We start from the raw sequence: 27021 nt of genomic DNA, 5'->3' as shown, positions 1-27021 counted from the left end.
ATTGGTTTGGGGTTTTTTTGGCACCTAATTTTTAAAACTGAGATATAAGCACATACCATTCAATCCACCCTTTTATTGGATTGGCCAAAAAGTTCGCTTAGTTTTAAGTAAAAAAGGCACATTTTTATTTTCACCAAGACCCTTATTGAACAATGCATTATTAACTGAACAAACTTTTTGGCCAACCCAATAAAATGTGCAATTTCATGGTTTTTAGTATATTCACAAAGTTGTACAAACATTACCAACATCTGATTCTGTATCAAACTGCCAAGGTAGAAATTTTTTTTAGTGACTCAGTGGTTTCTTCTCCTTGAGGATATTTCCAATTTACAAGTGAAGAAAAAATATATTAAACATATTTTTATTACTCTCTGAAACATGAATTCTGGAAATTATTGCAACTATAAATATGGAAAAATCGAGTAATTAAAATTTGATCATGATGATGAGAGATTTTAGAACATAGGGAAGTACAGAATATGTTATGATGTTTATTTACCACTCAGATTTGACCAGTGTCAATGTTCGCCACATTTTCTTTTGAAAATCATCACTGGTATAGATGAGTCCAGTTTATATTCCCTTCCTGATTTTATTTCCCTTACTCTCTTCCCAGAGGTAGCCACTGCTCTAAAGATGGTATGTTTTCCTGAAGTCCATGTTTAAAACATAATATACACATAAAAAACATTTATTTTCATTCATTAAACTTTATATAAACATCACACTGATAGGGCCATTCTGAAACTATTTTAGCCCAACACTGCATTTTTTAAGATTTAAATATATATTCATCAGTTCAGTTCACTCAGTCGTGCCCAACTCTTTGCGACCCCATGGACTGCAGCACAGCAGGCTCCTCTGTCCATGGATTCTCTAGGCAAGAATACTGGAGTGGGTTGCCATGCCCTCTTCCAGAGGATCTTCTGGATCCAGGGATCAAACCTGCAAAAAATATGTATTCATAATATATAATATTTATACAAAGTATATCATAAACATGTAATATATACTTATATTAAACAACATGTACAGTTTATTTTAACTACCGTTCAGTATTCCACCAAATCATTATCACTTAGGTATAGTTTGGTGGTATGATCCCTACATAAAAGTCTCATAAATGATAAAGGGCTTTCCTGGTGGTCCTGAGGTTCAGACTGCATGCTTCCACTGCAGACGGACTGCAGGTGGTGTGGTCAGGGAACTAGGATCATGCATGCTATCCAGCGTGGCCAAAATTAAAAAAAAAAAATTAAAACACAGGAAAAGGCATTAATTATCTCACTGATGAGTAATCTGTAGGTAGACTGTTTCAGTGGTAGGTCAGTGACTCACAATGTCAAGATGCTATTTGGCGTCCCTGGGATTCTGTCTGTCTTCCTCTTGCGGTCCCAAGATAGCTGCCGTAAGTCTGAGCATCGTACTCTTGCCTGTCTTGGTACCCAAAGCAGGAAGCAGACAAAGAGGGCAAAGCATTTTCCTTTTCTAGCTTTATTCTCTAACAAGTAGGTACCACGTTTCATCAAACCCAAGATGCTATCAATTTACTATTAAAAATAAAGAGTGCCAACAATTAAACTGACTTAATGCTTTCGTATCCCTTAGAATTTTTATTTGGTGCTTCTAAAATACCTCTTTGAGACAAAAACATAAAATTTAAAAATATTGTATGTTACTCTTGAGCATACAAAACAAGAAAATAGAAATGATCTAAATTAGTTATGGCATTTTCAGAACATCTTCCCACCAGAGTTCCACTTTAAATTGCTTTTCAATTCAGTGCCTTCCCCGTCTGTCTTCTTCCCCAAGACACCTCTCTCTGTGCTCCCAGGAACACTGGCAGGACAGCAGCCTCCTCAAAGAATCACCAGTTATCTTAAGGAGCCCCATTCTGTAGGTTTTAGTTCTGACATTCTCTGGATCTTACCAGAAGATGTCACAAACCAGTAGGCTTTTGGATCAAGTTTGCACACATGTGGGGAATGGCTCATATACCACAGCAGTCCTCTGACAGATTGATTGTGAGAAGCCTGCCAATTTCAGAAATGAAAGAATGTGTCTCCGAATCAGTGCAGTAGTGAATTGTCCCCAGAAGCGCTCACCAAACTCTTCCCTTAATTCTCCTTGGTCAGGTCGGTTGCCTGCCCACCACTGGATCAATTACTGGACAAAGAGAGTCCAATGCGTGCCTTGGGTTCATTGCGATGCATCCACAAGACACTGATGTGGGGGATCAATAAAACCGGGGTTTTATTAAGTAGGAGGAGGAGGGAATGCCTGCTGACAGGACTGGCTCATCCCGTTAGCAGATTTGTCTCTTATGGACAAGACTCTTAAGTCATTTCCAATTTTCATTTTATTGGGAAAACCCGATTGAACCTTTTGGCTAACCCAAAAGGTGCAACCAAAAAAGTACAAACATAGCCACAGAGCCCACCCTTGCCCGTGTGCACGGTTATGAGACTTTCTCTAGGCTGCACACTGTAAGATGGGATTTTGCTGAAAATGTAACAAATTCTGTGTGTTCACCCCCAGCTTCATCTCATCATGGACTTGTTTTGTCTACTCTTTTCCTCTTCTGATGTTTTGCTGCTGGAATGTTTTAAAGCAAGACCCAGACATCATACCCATTCACTTCTAAACACTTCAGTATGCAACCTCGAAAGGAATATCCAAATACTTTCTTGCCTAACCACAATGCCATTATCCCATCTAACAAAATTTCAAATAATGCCTTAATATTCAATTACCAAGCTGTACTCAAATTTCCTCTATTGTATAAAAATGCTCTTTATATAATTTCTGTTTAAAATCAGGATCAAACAAGATCCCTTTTATTTGGTTATGTCTCTTGTGTTTCTTATAAGTCTTTTAAGTCTTACGTTTCTCTTAATCTAGAGCAGTTTCCTCCCCTTTTATTTTTTCTTTCATTGACTGGTTGATGAAATTAAAGTCCAATATAAGATCCTTCCTTTGAGATCTGGTGTATTGCTTCCTTTATGCTCAGTATTTCCTGTGCCCTAGAGGTCAGTTTTGTAATTTTGTAATTTTTATTTATTTAGTTTTGGCTGTGCTGGGCCTTCATTGCTACTCAGGCTTCTCTCTGGTTGTGGCGAGTGGGGGCTACTCTCTAATTGTGGTGTGCAGGCTTCTCACTGGGGCTTTCCAGGTGCTGCTAATGGTAGCAAGCCCACCTGCCAATGCAGGAGATGTAAAAGGCGCTGTTTCAGTCCTTGGGTCCAGAAGATCCCCTGGAGGAGGGCATGGCAACCCTCTCCAGTATTCTTGCCCAGAGAATCCCGTGGACAGAGGAGCCTGGTGGACTACCGTCCAAGGGGTCACAAAGAGTCGTACACGACTGATGTGACGTTGCAGTGGCTTCTCTTGTGGACTGTGGGCTCTAGGGCACTTGGGGTTCAGTAGTTGTGGCTCCTGAGCTCTGTAGCACAGGCTCAATGGTGGTGCATGGGCTTAGTTGCTCCGGGGCATGTGGGATCTTCCCAGTTCAAGGACTGGTCCTGTGTCACCTGCCCTGGCAGGTGGATTCTTTACCACTGAGCCATCTTCCCTGGTAGCTGGCCCGAGATCAGTTTTAAAGGCTTGATTATATTATGGTTCAATTTTTTTTTTCCCTTGAGAATCCTTACTGGGTGGTGCTGTGCACTTTCTGCATCACTGTCTGGAGGTGTATGATATTTGCTATCTCATTTAAAAGAATTGTATTTACTTTGGGCTGCTCTGGGTCTGCGTTGCTGCATGTGGGCTTTCTACAGTTGCAGTGTCTGGGGGCTACTCCCTAGTTGCGGTGCACAGGCTTCTTACTGTGGTGGCTTTTCTTGTGGAGCATGGCCCTAGGGCGTGGGCTCAGCAGTTGTGGTGCCTGGACTTAGTTACCCCACAGTATGTGGAATCATCTTGGAACAGGGATCCAATCCATGTCCCCTGCCTTGGCAGGTGGATTCTTAACTGCTACCACCAGGGAAGTCTCTCATTTTTTTTTAATGTGTATTTTAGTTTAGTTTAGTTTAGTCTAGCTTTTGGCCATACTGTGTGGCATGTGGGATCTTAGTTCCCTGACTAGGGATCGAACCTGCATCCTCTGCATTGGAAGTGCAGAGTCTTAATCACCGGGTAAGCAGTGAAGTCCTGCTATCCCGTTTGTGTGTGTGTGTGTGTGTGTCTGTGTGAGAGACGTTGACATTGACCCTACCCAGTGTGGTAGAATCTGACTGATCCTACCCAGTCTGTGGTGACCTAGAGGGTGGGAGGGGGAGAGGGAGGCTCAAGAGAGAGGGGGGTATATGTATAATTATGGCTGATTTGTGTTGTACAGCAGAGACCAACACAACATTGTAAAGCAATTTTTGTCCAATTAAAAAATAAATTTAAAAAAATTAAAAAAAAAAAAAAAGAACTGATCCTAGGGAGTTCCTTGGCAGTCCAGCCATTAGGACTCCAAACTTACTGTCAAGGGCCTGGGTTTGATTCGAGGTCAGGGAAATAAGATCTTACAAGCCTTGCAGCATGGCCAAAAAAATTAAGAAAAAGATTGTTCCTTGGGTTTGTATAGTGCCTGTCTGATCTTTATACATTTCCTGTCAGCCTTTTCCCTAATGATTTCAGAAGCGCTAGAGACCGCTGTGTTAATCAGTTATTTCGCTAATAGTTGAAACAATTTTCAAATTTTGACGCTCCTGCATCTCTTAACTAGAATCCATAGATTTCACACGCTAGGATCTCCCTCGCCTTTCCCTGGTCCTAGCCCTGGCTAGAATTCTTCCTCACTGACAACCTTTCCCTTGTCCACAGAGATATTCGGTTACACTGAAATTCAGTGTATATCAGAAAGGCAGGAGGAATACTTAGTTCTTTCCCTATAATTATCAATTTTCCAAGGAGTCACTTGATGTCCTGACAATCTCTATGGCTATTTCTTTTCTAAAAAATTATTCAGAATTCATTTTTTATATGTTCAGTATGTTTTAATCAACTGCATGCCTTCATATGCCTGAAATAAAAATTATTCCACGTGTGCCCGTGGGAGCACATAGCCCTAATGATTGTCCATTATTATACTTCTACGGTGGCTCAATGGTAAAGAACCTGCTTGCCAATGCAGGAGACGCTAATTCAATCCCTGGGTTGGGAAGATCCCCTGGAAGAGGAAATGGCAACCCACTCCAGTATTCTTGCCTGGAGAATCCTATGGACAGAGGAGCCTGGAGGGCCACGGTCCATAGGGTCAAAAAGAGTCAGACACGACTTAGGAACTAAGCACGCACTGGTATGAAGCAGAAGTGTTAAGCAGAACTGTGTTCTTAATCCCCAGTTTGGCTGTTGTCATTGTGTATGTGTTTTATTTATTTAATTTTTTTGTGTGTATGTGTTTTAAATACACCTTTATGTTCATCAGTTTCTTTGCTTATCTTTGCTTCTTTTTTTTAAAGTAGCTATACTGATATATAATTTATGTACCATACAACTCATCTATTTATTTATTTTATTATTTTTTAAAATATTTATTTTTATTTATCTGACTGCATTGGGTCTTAGTTATAGCATGCAGGATGTTCGATCTTCATTGCAGCCCATGGGATCTTTATCTGAGGCATGTGAACCCTTAGCTAGGGCATGTAGGATCTAGTTCCCTGACCAGGAATGGAACCCAAGCCCCCTCCATTGGGAGCACGGAGTCTTAGCCACTGGACCACCAGGGAAGTCCCACAATTCATCTATTTAAAGTGCACGGTTTGGTGATTTTTAATATATTCACAAAGTTGTGCGATCACCCCTGCAGTCTAATTCCAGAACATTTTCATCATATTCAAAAGAAGCCCTGTGGCCTTTACGAGTCATTCTCAGTTCCTCCCAACCCACGTTACCATGATTCTAGAACAAGAAGCCACCCTCAGAGAAGGTAGGCCTCGCCTCACTTGCACTGCCCCATTCCCCAGTCCTCTCTTTTTACCCTTTTCCAACCACTTACCCCTGGTAATCAGTTTCTTAAGTTCCTGAGAATCATACATTCCCCCACCTTTAAAAATATGTAAAACGTGAACATGTCTGAAGTAGAGACTCAGCCACTTACTCCAAATGCGTTCATCTTCCAAAGTCATACAGTCAGGGGAGGGTCGGATGGTTTGATTCCCGGTTTGGGAAGATCCTCTGGAGGAGGGCATGGCAACTCATCCCAGTATTCTTGCCTGGAGAATTCCATGGACAGAGGAGCCTGGTGGGTTGCAAAGAGTCGAACATGACTGAAGCAACTTAGCACACATGCTCGTCTAGTGTTTTAAAAACTGTTCTTTCTCATGTATTTTTGTCCTTTTGTTGTTTTCTCTACCTTTTCCTCAACAGTTACTTAGTATTCCATGGTGTAAGTGTGTCCTGATTTATCTAGTTAATGCTTCACAATGATCGTTGAGATATTTTCTGATTTTCTGGTATTTCACCCAGTCTCACAACTAACATCTTTACACGTGAACCTTGTCTTCCATTGCACAGTAGCTGTGCAGACACAATTTGTCAATAGAAGGGGCCGATGGAAGAAAAGCCAAATGCGGATACTCTTTAGGTAAATTAAACAAGACTTCTCTCTCATGGTCATTTTTCTTTCCAGAACTGCTGTCTGTCACTCCAGTCAACCTCCTTCAGGAATGCCCAGTTTATTAGGTAGGTCAGTACCTGTAAATCCCTGTTATGAATTGTTTCATATTCTTTGTGTTTAGGACTGCTCGGCCATTGCCAATTAAGAGGTAACATTAAGCAACTGTTTTATTTTGTAATTGATTAATTTAAAATATTTATTTCTTTGGCTGCACCTGGTCCTAGCTGTGGCACTGGGGATATTCAATCTTTCTTGCATCGTGTGAGATCTTTAGCTGTGACATGAAGACTCTTCGTTCCAGTGTGTGGGATCTAGTTCCTTGACCAGGGATCGAACCTGGGCCCCCTGCACTGGGAGCTAGGAGTCCTAGCCACCGCACTACCAAGGAAGTCTGTAAACAACTGTTTTAAATGTCCCTGGACCTTCTGTGATGGGGAGGAGGCTGTGATGGGGAGGAGGCTGTGATGGGGAGGAGGCTGTGGACAGCCTCATTTCCTCCCTGGGGTTTGCTGGCTGCACTGATGAATGTTAGTAATTGGTGCCAAGGGAAGGAAAGCCAAGCCCAGTCATCCACTGGGTAAACCCAACGTGTTTTATCTACCTGGGGGATTCAGAAGGAACTGAGCAGTCAGAAAACCAGTTGATCAGCGGCATTCTGTGCGATGAAGAGAAGTGCAAGCTTCAGACCCTAAATAATCTCACCGTAGATGTGTGCACTGGAGGTGGAGTGAGGAGCAGATGGGAACGTCTGGGTATCCAGGGTCACATTCAGCCTCCGGGAAGTCAGCGGGCCCTCCTGGGCCTAGACCTCTGTGTGTGTGTATCAGCCTGGGACGTGCTAGGCCAGGTGACTCTCACCAACACAGCAGCTAAATCCTATGGGGTTTCACTGTGGGGCACCCTCCACGTGACTGGTCATCACCCTGCCGAACCTCAGTAAACACAGCCTTGTCCGTGACATCCCTGAACTCAGAGCTGTGGATGCAGGACAAGGCTCAGTGCCTCGTAGTCTCGGGGATCATTCACCAGATCCTTAGACCTGATCAGCGGCCTGGGCACAGGCCTTCCGGTTTCACCGTCCATTCTTGAGGAACCTATGCCCGTGTCTATGCAGCCTATGCAGCCACTGCTGCACCCATTCCAAGACCTTATCACACTAAACCTCAGAACTGGCCTTGAACCTGGTCCCCAACTCTCCATACACCTCCCACATCTGTGGCTCTCATTACAGATGTATTGGACGGAGTGAGTTTAGACCTTTGGGACAGGTGTGTATACCTACATCCCGGGCTTCCGAGGTGGTGCTAGTGGTAAAGAACCCGCCTGCCAGTGCAGGAGACGTAAAGGACGTGGGTTCAGTCCCTGGGCAGGAAGATCCCTTGGAGGAGGGCATGGCAACCTCTTCCAGTATTCTTGCCTGGAGAACCCCGTGGGCAGAGGAATCTGGCAGGCTACAGTCCATAGGGTTGCAAAGGGTTGGACGTGACTAAAGCAACTTCGCTTGCCTCTTCAGTTCAGTTCAGTCGCTCAGTCGTGTCCGGCTCTTTTCGAGCCCATGAATCGCAGCACGCCAGGCCTCCCTGTCCATCACCAACTCCTGGAGTTCACTCAGACTCACGTCCATCGAGTCAGTGATGCCATCCAACCATCTCATCCTCTGTCGTCCCCTTCTCCTTCTGCCCCCAATCCCTCCCAGCATCAGAGTCTTTCCCAATGAGTCAACTCTTCGCATCAGGAGGCCAAGGTGTTTCAGCTTCAGCACCAATCCTTCCAAAGAACACCCAGGACTGATCTCCTTCAGAATGGATTGGTTGGATCTCCTGGCAGTCCAAGGGACTCTCAAGAGTCTTCTCCAACACCACAGTTCAAAAGCATCCATTCTTCGGCTCTCAGCTTTCTTCACAGTACAACTCTCACATCCATACATGACCACTGGAAAAACCATGGCCTTGACTAGTCGGATCTTTGTTGGCAAAGTAATGTCTCTGCTTTTGAATATGCTATCTAAGTTGGTCATAACTTTCCTTCCAAGGAGTAAGCGTCTTTTAATTTCATGGCTGCAATCACCATCTGCAGTGATTTTGGAGCCCCCCAAAATAAAGTCTGACACTGTTTCTACTGTTTCCCCATCTATTTCCCATGAAGTGATGGGACCGGATGCCATGATCTTCGTTTTCTGAATGTTGAGCTTTAAGCCAACTTTTTCACTCTCCACTTTCACTTTCATCAAGAGGCTTTTGAGTTCCTCTTCACTTTCTGCCATAACGGTGGTGTCATCTGCATATCTGAGGTTATTGATATTTCTCTGGGCAATCTTGATTCCAGCTTGCTGCTGCTACTAAGTCACTTCAGTTGTGTCTGACTCTGCGCGACCCCATAGATGGCAGCCCACCAGGCTCCCCCGTCCCAGGGATTCTCCAGGCAAGAACACTGGAGTGGGTTGCCATTTCCTTCTCCAGTGTATGAAAGTGAAAAGTGAAAGTGAAGTTGCTCAGTCGTGTCCGACTCTTAGCGACCCCATGGACTGCAGCCCACCAGGCTCCTCCATCCATGGGATTCTCCAGGCAAGAGAACTGGAGTGGGGTGCCATTGCCTTCTCTGTGATTCCAGCTTAGCTAACTTGGAAACATAAATTTACTGCTGACCACTAGGTGGCACCCCAGCACAAGTTATACTGTTGTATGTTTAGATTCAGCATTTTAAGACCAGTTGCTTTGAGGATGTGTGATCTGACCAAGATAATACCTCCCTTTGGAGTGTCAGGTTTAAACGTTGTGGGTCCAGTTCCAATGTGAATTTCAAGAGTTTGGCTGAATGATAGACACAAGTAACTGTAGTGAGTCTGGCTGTGACCTGTCACTCTGGTCTTTGAGTCTGTATTTGTTGAAAGAATTAGCCACTGTCTTTCTGTAGAAATGTCTCTTCTGTGACTTGTTTCTCTCTGAATCTCCAGAGACACTGGTGCATGCCAACTTCATGTCTCTCCCTCCTGTCTCTCCTCCTCTATCCAGATGGTTTGGTCTCAGAGCTTTGCCAACCTGGAGTATGCCTTCTACCTCTACCTTTTCGTTTATCAATAAAACAGGGGGAAGAACAATAGGACCATGAGTCCTTTTGCTTGGGCGGTACAGTAAGTCCCCTACATATGAATGGATTCCATTCGAAGAAAGCATTCATAAGTCCAACAAAGATAACCTAGGTACCCAGCTAACACAGCTGACTATACAGTACTATACTTGTAATAGGTTTACAATACTTTTCACACAAAAATACATAAAAGAAACAGACACACAAAAAATAAAACATTTTTAACCTTATAGTACAATATCTTGAAAAGTACAGTAAGACACTGTAATACCTGGCATACAGGGGCTGGCATCAAGTGAGCAGGCAAGAAGAGTTACTGCCTGGGGGAGGGAGAGGAGGTGGGAGATGGTAGGGCTGAAGGATCATCAGGCTGCAGTTTCACTCATGCCTGATGTTACTGGCAGGGGTTCTGGTTCCTTGCTGAAACCAGATGCAAGTTTGCATCTTTGAAAGTTTGCAGCTTGAAGGTTCCTTCCTAGGGACTTAGTGTACAAGGAGGCCAAGACAGTGCTGTTGCTATAGTAAGTCAGGCACATGCAGGTAAATCAAGGTATTTTCTCCTGCTGGGTAACTTTGATTGTTCTGGCTCTTGGCTACTATTTAATTCCTGTGGTGACTGTAGCAGTGGAACTTCATTCAGTTGCAGCAAATGCTGGAAAATCAGACCCAGCTCTCTCTGTAGCTTGTCCTGTGCACTTGCAAACAGACAAGACTTGCTTTATTTCATGTCCCTACCATTAGGAAATGTTTTTTTAATTGAAGTATAGTTGGTTTACAATGATTTCCCTAGTGGCTCAGAAGGTAAGGAGTCTGCCTGCAATGTGGGAGACCCAGGTTTGATCCCTGGGTTGGGAAGATCCCCTGGAGAGGGAAAGGGTAACCCACTCCAGTATTCTTGCCTGGAAAATCCCGTGGACGAAGGAGCCTGACAGGCCCCAGTCCATGGGGTCACAAAGAGTTGGACACAACTGAGGGGCTTCACTGATTCACAATACTATATTAGTTTCAGGTGTTGACAACATAGTGATCTAAAATTTTAATAGATTATACTCCATTGAAAGTTACTATAAACGAATTGGCTATGTTCCCTGTGGTATACAGTATATTCTCGTGGCTTATTTATTTTATCCATCTTAGCTTGTATCTCTTAATTTCCAGCCCCTATCTCGCCTCTCTCCCCTCCCCACTGGTAGCCACCAGTTTGTTCTCCATATCTGTGAGTCTGTTTCTGTTTTGTTATATTCATTAGTTTGTTTATTTTTTAGATTCCATACATAAGTGATAACATACAGTATATGTCTTTGTCTGACTTATTTCACTTAGAATAATGCACTCTGGATCCATTCATATTGTTGCAGATGACAGAATTTCATTCTTCTTTATGGCTGGGTCATATTCTATTGTATATATATAATATATACATAATGTGCATATATAATTTATATTATAATATAATGTTTAATTAATTGTATTTAATATATAATTTTATAAATGTAATTTATATTATATATCATGTATATTATATATATACACCAAATCATCTTTATCCATTACATTTTGTCATGAACACTTAGCTTGCTTTCATATCTTGGCTGTAATGTTGCTATGAACATTGGGGTGCATATGTCTTTTCGAATTAGTGTTTTCACTTTTTTCGGATATACACCCAGGAGTGCAATTTTGCTGGATCATAATGGTGGTTCTATTGTTAGCTTTTTGAGGAACTTCCATGCTATTTTCCACAGTGGGTGCACCAATTTGCATTGCCACCAACAGCGTACAAGAATTTCAGCTCTTCACATCCTCGCCAACTTGTGTTATTTATGGTCTTTTTGATGATAGCCATTCTGACAGGTGTGAGGTGCTATCTCACTGTGCTTTCGATTTGCATTTCATGTCCCTACCATTCTTGATTCAAAGCATTTTCAGCGTCCAGTGTGTGTCAAGGCTCTGTTTGTACTGGACACTGGACACCCTGAAGGACTTTGTCCCCAGAAGGATATTATAGAAGGCAGAGGGTTTTAAAGCAGGGAAAAGAGAGGGGAAGATTGACAGGTTAGTTTCAGTGAGACAGCAGTCAGGCTAACCACTGTGAGCGTTCCCTGCTGGTTTGTTTCTGTTTATTTTGAGAGAAAATAAAAAGTGAGAAACCAGCAAGGTGTGGAAAGATACTGAGGGCTGACCCATTTCTGGTTTGTAGGATTAAAAACAATGTTTGTTTCCTGATCATAAAACTCAGGTTTATCTTCAGATAGTAATTCATATCCACAATACAGAAATGACATAAGCCTTTGGCTTTACCCAGAGGTTAGCAATGAAAAGGACGGCGGCTGAGCTTAGCTATGTGAAGTCACCAGGTGAACTGGACTGTCACCCTGACCCAGGGTAAGAAGGAAGCTGGGTAATTGATGATATTAGGAAATGAAAAGGAACAGGTCAATGGGAGGGGTCAGAGTTCATGCAGAAATAAAGGAACCCAGTCAGTGACTGAAGGAGGCGATGAGAAGGTCAAAAGCACAGTCCCAACCAGTCCCATGGTTGCCCTTGTTTGTGGCAAATATAACAACTGCTGTTTTCATCTAGGCCTCCATTTCTTTTTCTTAAAAAATTTTTTTATTGAGACATAGTTGTTTTTGATTTAATTTAATAAAAAAGATCATTGACTGTGCCTTGAGACTTGTGGGGTTTTAGTTCCTTGGCCAGGATTGAACCTCGGGCCACAGCAGTGAAGGTGTGGAATCCTAACCACTAGCCTGCCAGGGAGTTCCCCCAGGCATCGTTGATGTACAGTATTAAATAAGTTAAATAAGCAGGGTGACAATATACAGCCTTGACGAACTCCCTTTCCTATTGGAACCAGTCTGTTGTTCCATGTCCAGTTCTAACTGTTGCTTCCTGACCTGCATACAAATTTCTCTTCTAACTGTTGCTTCCTGACCTGCATACAAATTTCTCAAGAGGCATATCAGGTGGTCTGGTATTCCCATCTCTTTCAGAATTTTCCACAGTTTATTGTGATCCACACAGTCAAAGGCTTTGGCATAGTCAATAAAGCAGAAATAGATGCTTTTCTGGAATGCTCTTCCTTTTTCAATGATCCAGCGGATGTTGGCAACTTGATCTCTGGTTCCTCTGCCTTTTCTAAAACCAGCTTGAACATCAGGAAGTTCACGGTTCACGTATTGCTGAAGCCTGGCTTGGAGAATTTTGAGCATTACTTTACTAGCGTGTGAGATGAGTGCAACTGTGCGGTAGTTTGAGCATTCCTAGGCATTGCCTTTCTTTGGGATTGGAATGAAAAGTGACCTTTTCCAGTCCTGTGGCCACTGCTGAGTTTTCCAAATTTGCTGGCATATTGAGTGCAGCACTTTCACAGCATCATCTTTCAGGATTTGGAATAGCTCAACTGAAATTCCATCACCTCCACTAGCTTTGTTCATAGTGATGCTTTCTAAGGCCCACTTGACTTCGTATTCCAGGATATCTGGCTCTAGGTGAGTGATCACACCATCGTGATTATCTGGGTCATGAAGATCTTTTTTGTACAGTTCTTCTGTGTATTCTTGCCAGCTCTTCTTAATATCTTCTGCTTCTGTTAGGTCCATACCATTTCTGTCCTTTATCGAGCCCATCTTTGCATGAAATGTTCCTTTGGTATCTCTTTTCTTAAAGAGATCCCTAGTCTTTCCCATTCTGTTGTCTTCCTCTATTTCTTTGCATTGATCACTGAAGAAGGCTTTCTTATCTCTTCTTGTTATTCTTTGGAACTCTGCATTCAGATGTTTATATCTTTCCTTTTCTCCTTTGCTTTTCACTTCTCTTCTTTTCACAGCTATTTGTAAGGCCTCCCCAGACAGCCATTTTGCTTTTTTGCATTTCTTTTCCATGGGAATGGTCTTGATCCCTGTCTCCTGTACAATGTCATTAACCTCATTCCATAGTTCATCAGGCACTCTATCAGATCTAGGCCCTTAAATCTATTTCTCACTTCCACTGTATAACCATAAGGGATTTGATTTAGGTCATACCTGAATGGTCTAGTGGTTTTCCCTACTTTCTTCAATTTAAGTCTGAATTTGGCAATAAGGAGTTCATGGTCTGAGCCACAGTCAGCTCCTGGTCTTGTTTTTGCTGACTGTATAGAGCTTCTCCATCTTTGGCTGCAAAGGATATAATCAGTCTGATTTTGGTGTTGACCATCTGATGATGTCCATGTATAGAGTCTTCTCTTGTGTTGTTGAAAGAGGATGTTTGTTATGACCAGTGCATTTTCTTGGCAAAACTCTATTAGTCTTTGCTCTGCTTCATTCCGTATTCCAAGGCCAAATTTGCCTGTTATTCCAGGTGTTTGTTGACTTCCTACTTTTGCATTCCAGTCCCCCATAATGAAAAGGACATCTTTTTTGGGTGTTAGTTCTAAAAGGTCTTGTAGGTCTTCATAGAACCGTTCAACTTCAGCTTCTTCAGCGTTACCTGTTGGGGCATAGACTTGGATTACTGTGGTATTGAATGGTTTGCCCTGGAAACGAACAGAGATCATTCTGTCGTTTTTGAGATTGCATCCAAGTACTGCATTTTGGACTCTTTTGTTGACCATGATGGCCACTCCATTTCTTCTGAGGGATTCTTGCCTGCAGTAGTAGATATAATGGTCATCTGAGTTAAATTCACCCATTCCAGTCCATTTCAGTTCGCTGATTCCTAGAATGTCGACATTCACTCTTGCCATCTCTTGTTTGACCACTTCCAATTTGCCTTGATTCATGGACCTGACATTCCAGGTTCCTATGCAATATTGCTCTTTACAGCATCAGACCTTGCTTCTATCTGGACTGGAAGAAACACAAGCTGGAATCAAGATTGCCAGGAGAAATATCAATAACCTCAGATATGCATATGACACCACCCTTATGGCAGAAAGTGAAGAGGAACTCAAAAGCCTCTTGATGAAAGTGAAAGTGGAGAGTGAAAAAGTTGGCTTAAAGCTCAACATTCAGAAAACGAAGATCATGGCATCTGGTCCCATCACTTCATGGGAAATAGATGGGGAAACAGTGGAAACAGTGTCAGACTTTATTTTGGGGGGCTCCAAAATCACTACAGATGGTGACTGCAGCCATGAAATTAAAAGACGCTTACTCCTTGGAAGGAAAGTTATGACCAACCTAGATAGCATATTCAAAAGCAGAGACATTATTTTGCCAACAAAGGTCCATTTAGTCAAGGCTATGGTTTTTCCTGTGGTCATGTATGGATGTGAGAGTTGGACTGTGAAGAAGGCTGAGTGCTGAAGAATTGATGCTTTTGAACTGTGGTGTTGGAGAAGACCCTTGAGAGTCCCTTGGACTGCAAGGAGATCCAGCCAGTCCAATCTGAAGGAGATCAGCCCTGGGATTTCTTTGGAAGGAATGATGCTAAAGCTGAAACTCCAGTACTTTGGCCATCTCATGCGAAAAGTTGACTCATTGGGAAAGACTCTGATGCTGGGAGGGATTGGGGGCAAGAGGAGAAGGGGACGACAGAGGATGAGATGGCTGGATGGCATCACTGACTCGATGGACATGAGTCTCGGTGAACTCTGGGAGTTGGTGATAAACAGGGAGGCCTGGCGTGCTGCGATTCCTGGGGTCACAAAGAGTCAGACATGACTGAGCGACTGATCTGATCTGATCTGATTAAATAAGTTTCAGGTGTGCAACATAGCGATTCCCAATTTTTAAAGGTTATGCTCCGTTTATAGTTATTATAAAAATACTGGTTATATTCTTGTGCCATACAATAAATTGTTGAAGCTTTATTTATTTTATACATAGTAGTTTCTACCTCTTAATCACCTCTCTGTATCTTATCCCACCCCCTTCCCTCTACTCATTGGTAACCAGTGGTTTTTTCTCTCTCTTTTTTGTATTTGGCTACACCAAATCTTTGTTGCAGCATGTGGAATCTACTTTCCTGACCAGGGATCGAACCCAGGCCCCCTGCGTTGGGACTGTGGCGTCTTACCACTGGACCACCAGGAAAGTCCCCATTCATCATTTTCTGAATCTTCTAAGGTTTAAAATGACTTGTTTCTACTCAGACGAGAGGCTGTTTAAATATATTGTTTTATCCTAAATTAATACTAATCCCTCTATAAAAAGGTTTTGTTTTGTTTTGTTTTTTAAAACGCCTGATACTCTGAATATATATCTCCTGATCACAAGAAAGGCATCCAAGCAGAGAAAAAGTTTGACACAAAGAATTAAAAAACAGCAGGGTGCTTTCCTTTTCCTGGTCTGTTTTGTTTTCAAATGCAAGCTCTGTGTCTAGACATGGAAACAAATAGAATTGTTCAGTGTAATTATGTCTATTGTTTAGGGGGCTGAATCAGGCTGGTGGGGGAGGATTGACTAATGAAGAGGTTAATGCTAGTTTTTCCTCCCCACTCAGCACAGACTGGAACAAGTGCAACTTTGGAAATGGAAAATAATGCTTTTGGTGTCTCAGTAAGCCCATCATTTGATTTCCTTTTATGGTAGTCCTGGCGATGGTGGGTTCAGATATTGGAAAGCCAGTAGCTTCAGAGACATTCATGGCCATGTATATACATATATTCTTTTCCATGTGGTTTATCCCAGGACATGAATAGAGTTCCCTGTGCTATCCAGTAGGACCTTGTTGTTTATCCATCCTGTATATAACTGTTTGCATCTGCCAACCCCAAACTCTCAATCCATTCTTCCCCACCCGCTCGCCCTTGGCAACCGTAAGTCTGTTCTCTATGTCTGTGGGTCTGTTTTTGTTTCATAGATAGTTTCATTTGTGCCATGTTTTAGATTCCACATGCAAGTGATATCATATGGCATTTGTCTTTATCTGACTTCACTTAGTGTGATCGTCTTTAGTTGCATCCATGTCGCTGCAAATGGCATCGTTTCATTCTTTTTTACGGCCGAGTAGTATTCCCTTGTATGTGTGTACCACATCTTCTTTATCCATTCATCTGTTGATGACATTTAGGTTGCTTCCATCTCTTGACTGTTGTAAACAGTGTTGCTATGAACATAGGGTTGTGTGTATCTTTTCAGATGATAGTTTTGTCTGGATATATGCCCAGGAGTGGGACTGCTGGATCATATGGTAATTCTAGCGTTCTGAGGCCCCTCCATACTCTGTTCTGTAGTAGCTGCACCAACTTACATTCCCATCAACAGTGTAGGTGGGCTCCCTTTTTCCCACATTCTCTCTAGCATTTATTATTTGTAGACTTTTTAACGATGGCCATTCTGACTGATGTGAGAATTTTAGTTTTGATTTGCATGTCTCTAATAATTAGTGATGTGGATTGTCTTTTCATGTGCCTGTTGACTATCTGTATGTTTTCTTTTGAGAAATTTTTAAGTCTTCTGCCCGTGTATTTGATTGGGTTGTGTTTTTTTGCTGTTAAGTTGTGTGAGCTGTTTGTATATTTTGGGTATTCAGCCCTTGTTGGTTGCATCATTTGCAGATATTTTCTCCCACTCTGTAGGCTTTCTTTTCATTTTTTTAGTAGTTTCTTTTCCTGTGCAAAAGCATATACGTTTGATTAGGTCCCATTTATTTATTTTTGCTTTTATTTCTATTGCCTTGGGAGACTCACCCAAGAAAACATTGGAATGATTTATGTCAGGGAATGCTTTGAGTTTCATTATGTCATTCTTTGTTTCATCAGTTTCCCCATTTTTAAAAAAGGAATACTATTAAGAATAGTGTTTATTACATGTTGTCCTGGGGGGAATTTGAAAAAGGCAACAGATTCTGGCATTGTTAAATCCTCAGGAGCTGGCTGCACACTAGTTTTCCCTCTCATCCAAGGAGGCTGGCTCGACTGAACTGCATGTTTGCGAAACATGGAAGTAGATTAGTACCAGAGATAGCTGGTGTTGGCAGATATAGAATAGATCTGGCTTAATCTGGACCAAGAAGCAGAAATCCCAAGTGGTCTTGATACAATGGCCAGTATTTTTTTTTTTATAGCCCTTACCTGGTGCCAGGAACTGTTTAAATACTTACAGCACCAGCAACTCATGACTCTTCACCAAAAAACCTATGATGTAGGTTGTGTTTTGATCTTTGTCTTAGAGACTCGATGTCTCAGGCACAGAGAGGTCACAGCTAGTGAAGGGTGGAGCTGATTCAAACTCAGACAAGTTCATGCTTTTCATTTATACATCCAGAAACACAAGGAAGGTAGAGCCAATGTCACTAAAGAGCAGGATCATCATAGCCCAGGCCCTTGCTCCAGGGGCCTAAGCATTCTAGGAATTCAATTACCACCTAGGAATTCAATTGGAAGCTTGTCCAAGAGGGAGCCTCTGTGGTGCAGATATTATATATCATTCCCATGTGTGGGTTCTCCATGCAGGGGGATAGAGCTCCTTGGTCCATTTTTGTTTTTTTTTTTTAAATAAAATAAAAGGTTTAGGGAATTCACTGGCGATCCAGTGGTTAGGACTCACGCTTTCATGGGCAGGGACCCAGGTTCAGTCCCTGGTTGGGGAACTAATATCCTACAAGCCATGTTATACAAACACAAATATAAATAAGTAAGTAAGAGTTTTAAAAATCCATAGCTCCGAGTTCATATTCAGAGGTGGAAACAAGGGGACCTCAGTTTACTCAGTCTGGGAACCGCAGATGGTGGCTGCCCGCTCCTGCTGTCCTGGTTTCCCCCTTTGCACCCTCTTTCCAGCAGTCACCACAGCAAGGGTAACCTGATAGCACTTCTCCTGCCCTGTGGGTCTCTCTCGCTTTCTGCCCTGGGTCAGCTGGGTGGGCCTCTGCTGTGTGTGTGTTCTAGTATATTTATTTATTTGGCTGTGCTGGGTCTTGGTTGTAGCACCTAGGATCTTTGATCTTTGTTGCAGCAGGCAGGATCCTTAGTTGTGGCTGTAGGATCTTTAGTCACGGCATGAAGGATCTAGTTTCCTGACCACGGCTTGAACCTGGGCCCCTGCATTGGGAGCACGGAGTCTTAGCCAGTGGACCACCAGGGAAGTCCTTGACTGTGTTTTGTGTTTTCACTCCCACAAGCTTGAATGTCCAGCTACCCGTGAGCACAAACTCGACTGTGATAAATACTCTCATCCTGGTTTCCATCTGGGCCAGGATGAAAATTCCTTTGGGATATAACTGGGGATATATGCTGTAGCCCAGGGTGTGTGTATGGCTTCTCTGGTGACTCAGATGGTAAAGAATCTGCCTGAAATGCAGGGGACCTGGGTTCCATCCCTGGGTCAGGAAGATCCCCTGGAGGAGGAAATGGCAACCCACTCCAGTATTCTTGCCTGGAGAATCCCACGGATAAAGCAGCCTGGTGGGTTATAGTCCACAGGGTCACAAAGAGTTGGACACGACTAAGTGACTAACACTTTCACTTTCAAGGTGTGTATATTCTTATGTCACTAAAAAGTGCCTGACTCTTCTCCAGAACATCTGTACCCCTCCTGCCAGCAGGGCCTGCAGGACCCTGTGCCCCCAGTCCCAGCCAACATGTGGCATTACCCATCTTTCTAATTTTTGCCAGTCTAAAAAAATGTAAAGTGAATTCTCAGTGCTGTTTCCCATTTCTCTAGTTCCTAGTGAGCTTTATTATCCAGCACAGGCTTGTTAGCCTTTTTGCTTTGTCTCCTATACATTGCTCATTTTCCTGCGGGATTCCATGTCTTCTTCTTGTTGATTTACAGGAGTCTCTTGCACATCCCAGATATTATTCACCCATCGGTTTAGACATTACAGTTGTCTTCTATTCTTGTTATTTGTCTGTTAGCTTTTTCTGTGGTCTTCTTTGTTGAACATAAGTAGATCATCAGTTTTATCAGTTTTTTCCTATGGCGTGTGCTTTTGAGTTTCATTGAAGTCCTTCTTAAGATAGTCTCTCACATTTTCTCATTTTAAATATTTATGTTTATCTTCACATGTAGGTCTTTAGTCTGTCGGAGTTCATCTTTGTATGTGGTGTTAGGTAAGGATCTAGTTTTTTTTTTTTCCAAAACATAAGCCTTTTTATCCCCAGGACCTTTCGCTAAATAGCCACTGTTTCCCCATTGCTTTGTGGAGCTGGAAAGTACCGTGTTTGTCCTGTGTCTTCTTGAGATTAGACAAACCAGAAGAAGGCAGAACTGCGTGGGGGAGCAGGGAGAGATGCCGTTGTTTGAGCTCCAGATATTTCCATAGCCAGAAATCCTCCTACCCCCGCCATGCCTTGTTTTTGCTTTAGGTTTTGTCATCTGCAGCTGAAGTGACTATTGGAAAGGTAATCTAGCTTCTGTCTAGAAGCACACACCCTCTTGACTAAGGCTGCTTGCTTTCTAATCCCAGCTCCACCAGTAAGTGGGGGTGTGATTTCATGTAACTTACACAATCTCTCTAGGCTTCACTGTCTCCACTGGAAAATCAGGGTAGTAGTAGTACTTAATTCATAGGATTATGGGGAGGATTAAATAAAATACTTTAAAACAGAACAGCGCCTGGAATGTGGTAAGTAAATGTTCTTCACTTGCGTAATCCTCTGTTCCCCAAGAAGTGTAAGTCGTGTACCATCTTGATCTATCTGATTATATTCTAATTATACCTGAGAGCCCATTTAAGAAGTCATATAGAAAAATTAATTTTGAGGGCATACAAATAAATTATCTTCTAACCAATGTTTTAAAAGGTTTTTCAGGACTTCCCTGGTGGTCCTGTGGTTAAGGCTCTGTGCTTTCACTGCAGGGGGAGTGGGTTTGATCCCTGGTCAGGGAACTAGGATCCTGCATGCCATGCTGTGTAGCCAAAAAAAAAAAAGTCCTTTTCGCGGGAACTGTGACGGTCACCATCACTAGATGGCGCCCAAGTGGACTGAGCATGAAACAAGGAGCCTTAAAGAGCTTCTGACTCAAGAGTCAGCTCACCACATGCCAGATGGAGTCATAGGTGAGCTTGATTTGGCCTGCAAGGAATTGCCAAAATGTTTTAAAATATATTTGCTAATATTAAAAAATCAGGAGATTTCATATAAAAACCTGATCTCCAGTCTCTGGAGAAATCGGAAAAGCTGGCCCCTTGGGGCCTGCAGTGGTACCTCCCTGAGGCTGGGCAGGCTCCTGGGTCCAGCACAGCCCCATTGGTTCCTGTCATTTGTCCCTCCTTGGCTTCTCTAAGTATATAACTTCCTAATTCCTAGTTAGACCAGCCCTTCCCTTTGCAGGTTGGAGGCTGAGGTCCTAACAGAGAGGTGAAGGGCTGGAACTGGAATCAGAGCAGAACTCTTTTCTTTTTTTTTTCCTTCTTTTACTTTTTTCTTTCTGGCTGCACCACGTGACTTGTGGGATCTTAGTTCCGCAAGCAGGGATTGAACCCTGGGCCCCCTGCAGTGGAAGCACAGAGTCTTAACCACTGGACCACCAGGGAGGTTCTCTCATGTTGATTCTTTGACACTTGGTTGTTTTCACGGACTGACTGAAGCTAAAAAGTGGGGAAGACATAGTGAAGAACTGAAGTTGGGGAATTCGGGGGTACCAGTTGATGAAAAAGTGGAGGTCAGTAGGATTCTTTTTCCTTTTTGTGTGGAAAATAACTTCATTGGTTTGGGGGGAAGTAATATACTCAGATATGCAGATGACACCACCCTTATGGCAGAAGTGAAGAAGAACTAAAGAGCCTCTTGATGAAAGTGAAAGAGGAGAGTGAAAAAGTTGGCTTAAAGCTCAACATTCAGAAAACGAAGATCATGGCATCCGGTCCCATCACTTCATGGCAAATAGATGGGGAAACAGTGGAAACAGTGAGAGACTTTATTTTTCTGGGCTCCAAGATTGCTGCAGATGGTGATTGCAGCCATGGAATTAAAAGACTCCTTGGAAGGAAAGTTATGACCAGCCTAGACAGCATATTAAAAAGCAGAGACATTACTTTGCCAACAAAGGTTCGTCTAGTCAAGGCTATGGTTTTTCCAGTGGTCATGTATGGATGTGAGAGTTGGACTGTGAAGAAGGCTGAGTGCCGAAGAATTGATGCTTTTGAACTGTGGTGTTGGAGAAGACTCTTGAGAGTCCCTTGGACTGCAAGGAGATCCAACCAGTCCATCCTGAAGGAGATCAGTCCTGGGTGTTTATTGGAAAGACTGATGTTGAAGCTGAAACTCCAATATTTTGGCCACCTAATGAGAAGAGCTCAGTCATTTGAAAAGACCGTGATGCTGGGAAAGATTGAGGACAGGAGGAGAAGGGGACGACAGAGGATGAGATGGCTGGATGGCATCACCAACTCGATGGACGTGAGTTTGAGTGAACTCCAGGAGTTGGTGATGGACAGGGAGGCCTGGCGTGCTGCGGTTCATGGGGTCGCAAAGAGTCAGACACAACTGAGCGCCTGAATTGAACTGAACTGAATATACATTCAATGCAAAAGATTCAAACAGTACAGAAAGATATTAAGAAGAAGGTCAGGATTCTTTCAGATTCCACTTTCTATTTGTAACTCTCATTCATTTTGGTGTCTGTGCTTCCAGCCCTTCTCTGTGTATTTTAGATACACTTAATATAGACATTGCCTGGGCCAGGGAATATCTGGGAGTGTCGAACCTTACAGTTTCCACATCATCTTCATCAGCTTCCCTCTAACTAATTCTTTCATATCTTTCACTGGGAGTTTTTTTCAATTATATTAAAGTAGTATAAAAATGTAAGGTCAAAACTTTTTGCTCAGCCTAACTCTTCCATGATAAGCCATAGTGAGGATGGGGAGGGAAGAAAGAGTCATGAACAAAATTACTATGTACCACCGGGACCAACTGGATGGGAGGTAACTGAAATTGAGACTGAGCCCCATTGTCAATAAGCCTTAGAAGTGCAGTTTGAACCCACGCCGCTTGAGAACCTCCAGGGCTTCATCTAGTGTGTCCCTTAATCAAAGACCTCTTGTCCTCAAAGATTCTTTTTTTCTTTTTGTAATTAATTAGTTTCTGGTTGCACTGAGTCTTTGTTGCTGCGTGTGGGCCTTCTCTAGTTACGCGAGTCAGGGCCACTCTAGTGGTGCACGCTTCTCATTGCCGTGGCTTCCCTGATTGCTGGGCTCCGGGGCGTGCGGGCTTAAGTTGTGGTGCATGCCTTAGTTGCCCTGGGTGTGTGGGATCTTCCTGGACCAGGCATCAAACTGGCAGGTAAATCCTAATGCACTGTACCACCAGGGAAGCCCCTCAAAGATTCTTAATGAAGGCTCCTTTCTGATCATGCTCACTCTGCCTTTATATTTTTATGCTTTATGCTTTTGCATGGTATATGCCTTTTATGTTATTTAAAGTTATGAAGACCTCACACGGGTCTTTAAAAGAAGGGAAAGGTTAAACTGTCCTCTCAGTGTTTGAGTCTTGAAATAACTATTTTTTTCCTTTCCTTTCCCTGCCAAAGTTATACCAATCAACAAAAATAAATTTCCCTGTGAATAAGTGCAAGGAGTATTGTTGCCAGGCAACAAATAAGAGAGCATTATTTTTATGCTTTTGGGAAGGTGTAGCATCTTGCTCCACTGTTTCCATGGAGAATCCCAATTGTCATGCTTAATCAAATGCTGGAGAATTGAAATTTATGCAAAGAGACTAGCTTACTAAGTCTTCCTTTGCTAAGGGACAACAAGGAGAAATATTTCAAGGAAACCTCTTTCTTCAAATCAGGCATTATCTCTTGGTATCACTTGACTCAAGTTAACACACTTCATTTGTGTCAATTGCTTTTCTAAAGCTATTGGAATAATATTTCATTAAAGTCACAAATTGCACATATGCTATTTCTGGTATAAATCACCATAGATGTTTAGAGCACATATGAATGGCATCAGAATACTTTAAGGAAATATATAAAGAATGGTTGTTAAGAAAGTTGTCTCTTTTGTTAGCATGGTAATGTGTCAGTTTCTAAAGTTCTCCCCATAAATTAATAAGAGAAAATACCCAACACAATTCAGAAAAAGTAAAGGAAATGGAAGGAGGGTGGAGTTCAGAGAATAGTCCACCAGATATTAAAACATATAGGATAAGAAAGAGAGGTATGGTTCTGGTGAGAGGATGCTGCTGCTGCTGCTAAGTCGCTTCAGTCGTGTCTGACTCTGTGCGACCCCGTAGACAGCAGCCCACCAGGCTCCCCTATCCCTGGGATTTTCCAGGCAAGAACATTGGAGTGTGTTGTCACTTCCTTCTCCAGGTGAGAGGATAGATAGTTAAAAAGAACAGAATAGATAGATATGATAAAGAAGACATAAAAAATAGTTGGGTAAAAGAAAATGTACAAATGACCGATAAGCACATGGAAAGATAGTTAACATTATTGGCCATCAAGAAAATAAAAACCACGATGAGATACCACTTTGCATCCATTAGCAGGTCTATAATAATAAAAGTAATAATAAATGTCAGCTAGGATGTGGAGAAATAACACTGTGGGAATGTAAAATGGTGTACCGTCTTTAGAAAACAGTCTGGCAGTTCTTCAGAAGGTTAAATATAGAGTTAGCATTTGACCTAGCAATTCCTTTCCTGGGTATATACTCAAAAAAACCTGAAACACATGTCCACACAAAACTTATACACAAATGTTCACAGCACACCAAAAAATGGAAACAACCTACATATCTTATCAACTGATGAATGGATAAATGAAATGTGGTGTATCTTTACAATGGAATATTATTTGGCTATAAAAAGGAATAAAGTTTTGAGGGACATCCCTGTGGTCCAGTGGCTAAGACTCTGTGCTCCCAATGCAGGGGGCCTAGGCTCCATCCCTGGTCAGGGAGCTAGATCCCACATGCCACAACTAAGATCCGGTGCAGTCAAAAATGAACAATAATAAATAAAATAATTATTCTTAAAAAGGAGTGAGATATTTATACAAGCTACAATATGGATGACCCTTGAAAACATTATGCTAAGTGAAATAAGTCAGTTATCTAAAAACCCAACATATTCTTTATTATGAAATAATAATGAAATATCCAGAATAGTCAAGTCTATAGAGATAGTTAGTGGTTGCCTAGGACGGCAGGGGTTGGGGGAAGATGAGGGTGACTGCTAAAGTATACACAGTTTCTTTTTGGGGTGATGAAAATATTCTAAAATTGTGATAATAGTTGTACAACTCTGTGAATATACTAAAAACTATTGAATTGTACACTTTAAGTGGGTAGGTTTTATGGTAGGTGAATTACATCTCAGTAAAACTCTTACAAAATAATGGCTGAGGAGGGCAAGGATATTGCTTTGGAAGATGGCATAATAACTTGAGAAGAAAATTTATTTAGACCTTTAATCAATATTAAACTTCAAAAAATCATTTTAAAATAAGCCAGAGTTAAATATAAAAAGCTGAAACAGAAGGGTAGAAGAGGAAAACTGGATATCCACCTGCAGAAGAATGAAGTTTGATCCTTTTCTTATACCACATGCAAAAATTAACTCAAAATGGATCAATGACCTAAATGTAAGAGCTAAAACTGCAAGACTCATAGAAGAAAGCATAGTGGAAAGACTATATAACAGCGGATTTGGTAATGATTTCTTGGTTATGACACCAAAAGAAAAAAGTAGATAAATTGTACTTTATAAAAAATCAAAACTTTCATGTATTAAAGGACAATTGTCAACAGAGTGAAAAGGCAAGTCACGGAATGGGAAAAATATTTGCACATTATATCTGATAAGAGATTAATATCCAGAATATAGAAAGAGTGTCTGCAACTCAGCAACATAGAAACAACCTGATTAAAAAGGGAGCAGTCCTCCAATTAAAAATATAATTTTAATATATTATAATAAAAAAAACAAAAAAAAGAAAAAAATATAATTTCAAAAATTGGTAAAGAAGGATATTTCTCTTTGTTATCTGACCCAAGATACCTGACCACATCATCAAGAATAAAGCTTCACTTTATATTGGCATTAAAAAAAAAAAAAAAAAAAAGTGGGCAAAGAGGACTTCCCTGGTGGTCCAGTGGTTAAGAATCTGCCCTGCAGTGCAGGGGACGTGAGTTCAATCCCTGCTTGGGAAACTGGGATCCCACAGGCCTCGAAGCAGCTAAGCCCCGGAGCTGCAACTACTGAGCCCAAGCACCACATCCAGAGAGTTGCAAAAAAGGATCTGGCATGACACAGCTAAGAGTCAACGCAGCCCAATAAATGGATAAAAATTTTTTAAGTGGGTAAAGAGGTCAAATCGGAGAAGGCGATGGCACCCCACTCCAGTACTCTTGCCTGGAAAATCCCATGGACGGAGGAGCCTGGTAGGCTGCAGTCCATGGGGTCGTGAAGAGTCGAACACGACTGAGCGACTTCCCTTTCACTTTTCACTTCCATGCATTGGACAAGGAAATGGCAACCCACTCCTGTGTTCTTGCCTGGAGAATCCCAGGGACGGGGGAGCCTGGTGGGCTGCTGTCTATGGGGTCGCACAGAGTCGGACACAACCGGAGAGACTTAGCAGCAGCAGCAGTCAAATAGACATTTCTCTAAAGAGAGTACACAAATGGCCGATAAGCACAAGAAAAGATGCTCAATATCACTTACCAGTGGGGAAATAAATGCAAATTGAAACAATGACATACCACTTTATGCACCTTGGAATGACTAGTATTTTTTTAAAAAAGGCAAACTGAAAATAGCAAGTGTTGGTGAGGATATGAAGAAATTGGAACCCTTGTGCATTGCTGGTGGGAATGTAAAATGTTACAGCTGCTGTGTAAAACAGTAGGTGGTTCCTCAAACAGGTAATCGTAAAAAAAAAAGATAAAAAAATAAGCTAATCACAGACCATATGATCAATTTCTATGGCATATAGCCCAAATAATTGAAAACTGGGATTTGAACAAGTATTTGTATACCCAAGTTCATAACAGCATTATTCATAATAGCCAAAAGGTGGAACCAGTCCAATGTCCATCAACAGATACATGGATAAACGAAATGTAGTATGTACTTACCACAGCTGCTGCTGCTGCTGCGTCACTTCAGTCGTGTCCCACTCTGAGCGACTTAACACGGAATACATAAGAACTTCAGTCCCAAGATTGCTTCACTTGTTGTGGTGGGGGGAGGCAAGGCTGAATTAGAGCTAGTACTGGGGATACAATGTGAGGGAGATAGGGGTAGATGGAGACTGGGGAAAGACAGTCTAGAAAAGTAAGTAGCATCGACACGCATCCAAGCAGTCTCAACCACCCTCACCTCCTCCACCGCCTCATTTTTAGAGGGTAGATCTACCCGTGTAGATCTAGGGATTCTAATGTTATTTCAGTGTTCTTAAGAATCTTTACCAGAGTGTTTTTTCCTGTCTTCT

At 42.1% G+C, this 27021-nt stretch overlaps 1 long non-coding RNA gene across 1 annotated transcript; it reads right to left on the bottom strand.

The window, feature by feature from the left end:
* Positions 1-693: 693 nt before the first annotated feature.
* LOC147347978 (uncharacterized) lies at positions 694-27021 on the bottom strand. The gene is made up of 2 exons (XR_015150884.1): positions 26666-27021; positions 694-948 (listed from the first exon to the last, which is right to left on the bottom strand). It is a non-coding gene; the product is annotated as an uncharacterized LOC147347978 (long non-coding RNA).

This window comes from Bos grunniens, chromosome 22, assembly GCF_055505025.1.
Source record: "Bos grunniens cultivar Pamir isolate PY7600 chromosome 22, Bosgru_T2T1.0, whole genome shotgun sequence".
NCBI lineage: Eukaryota > Metazoa > Chordata > Mammalia > Artiodactyla > Bovidae > Bos > Bos grunniens.
Note: the sequence above shows the minus strand (reverse complement) of the source record. Positions and strands in the feature narration are given on the sequence as shown.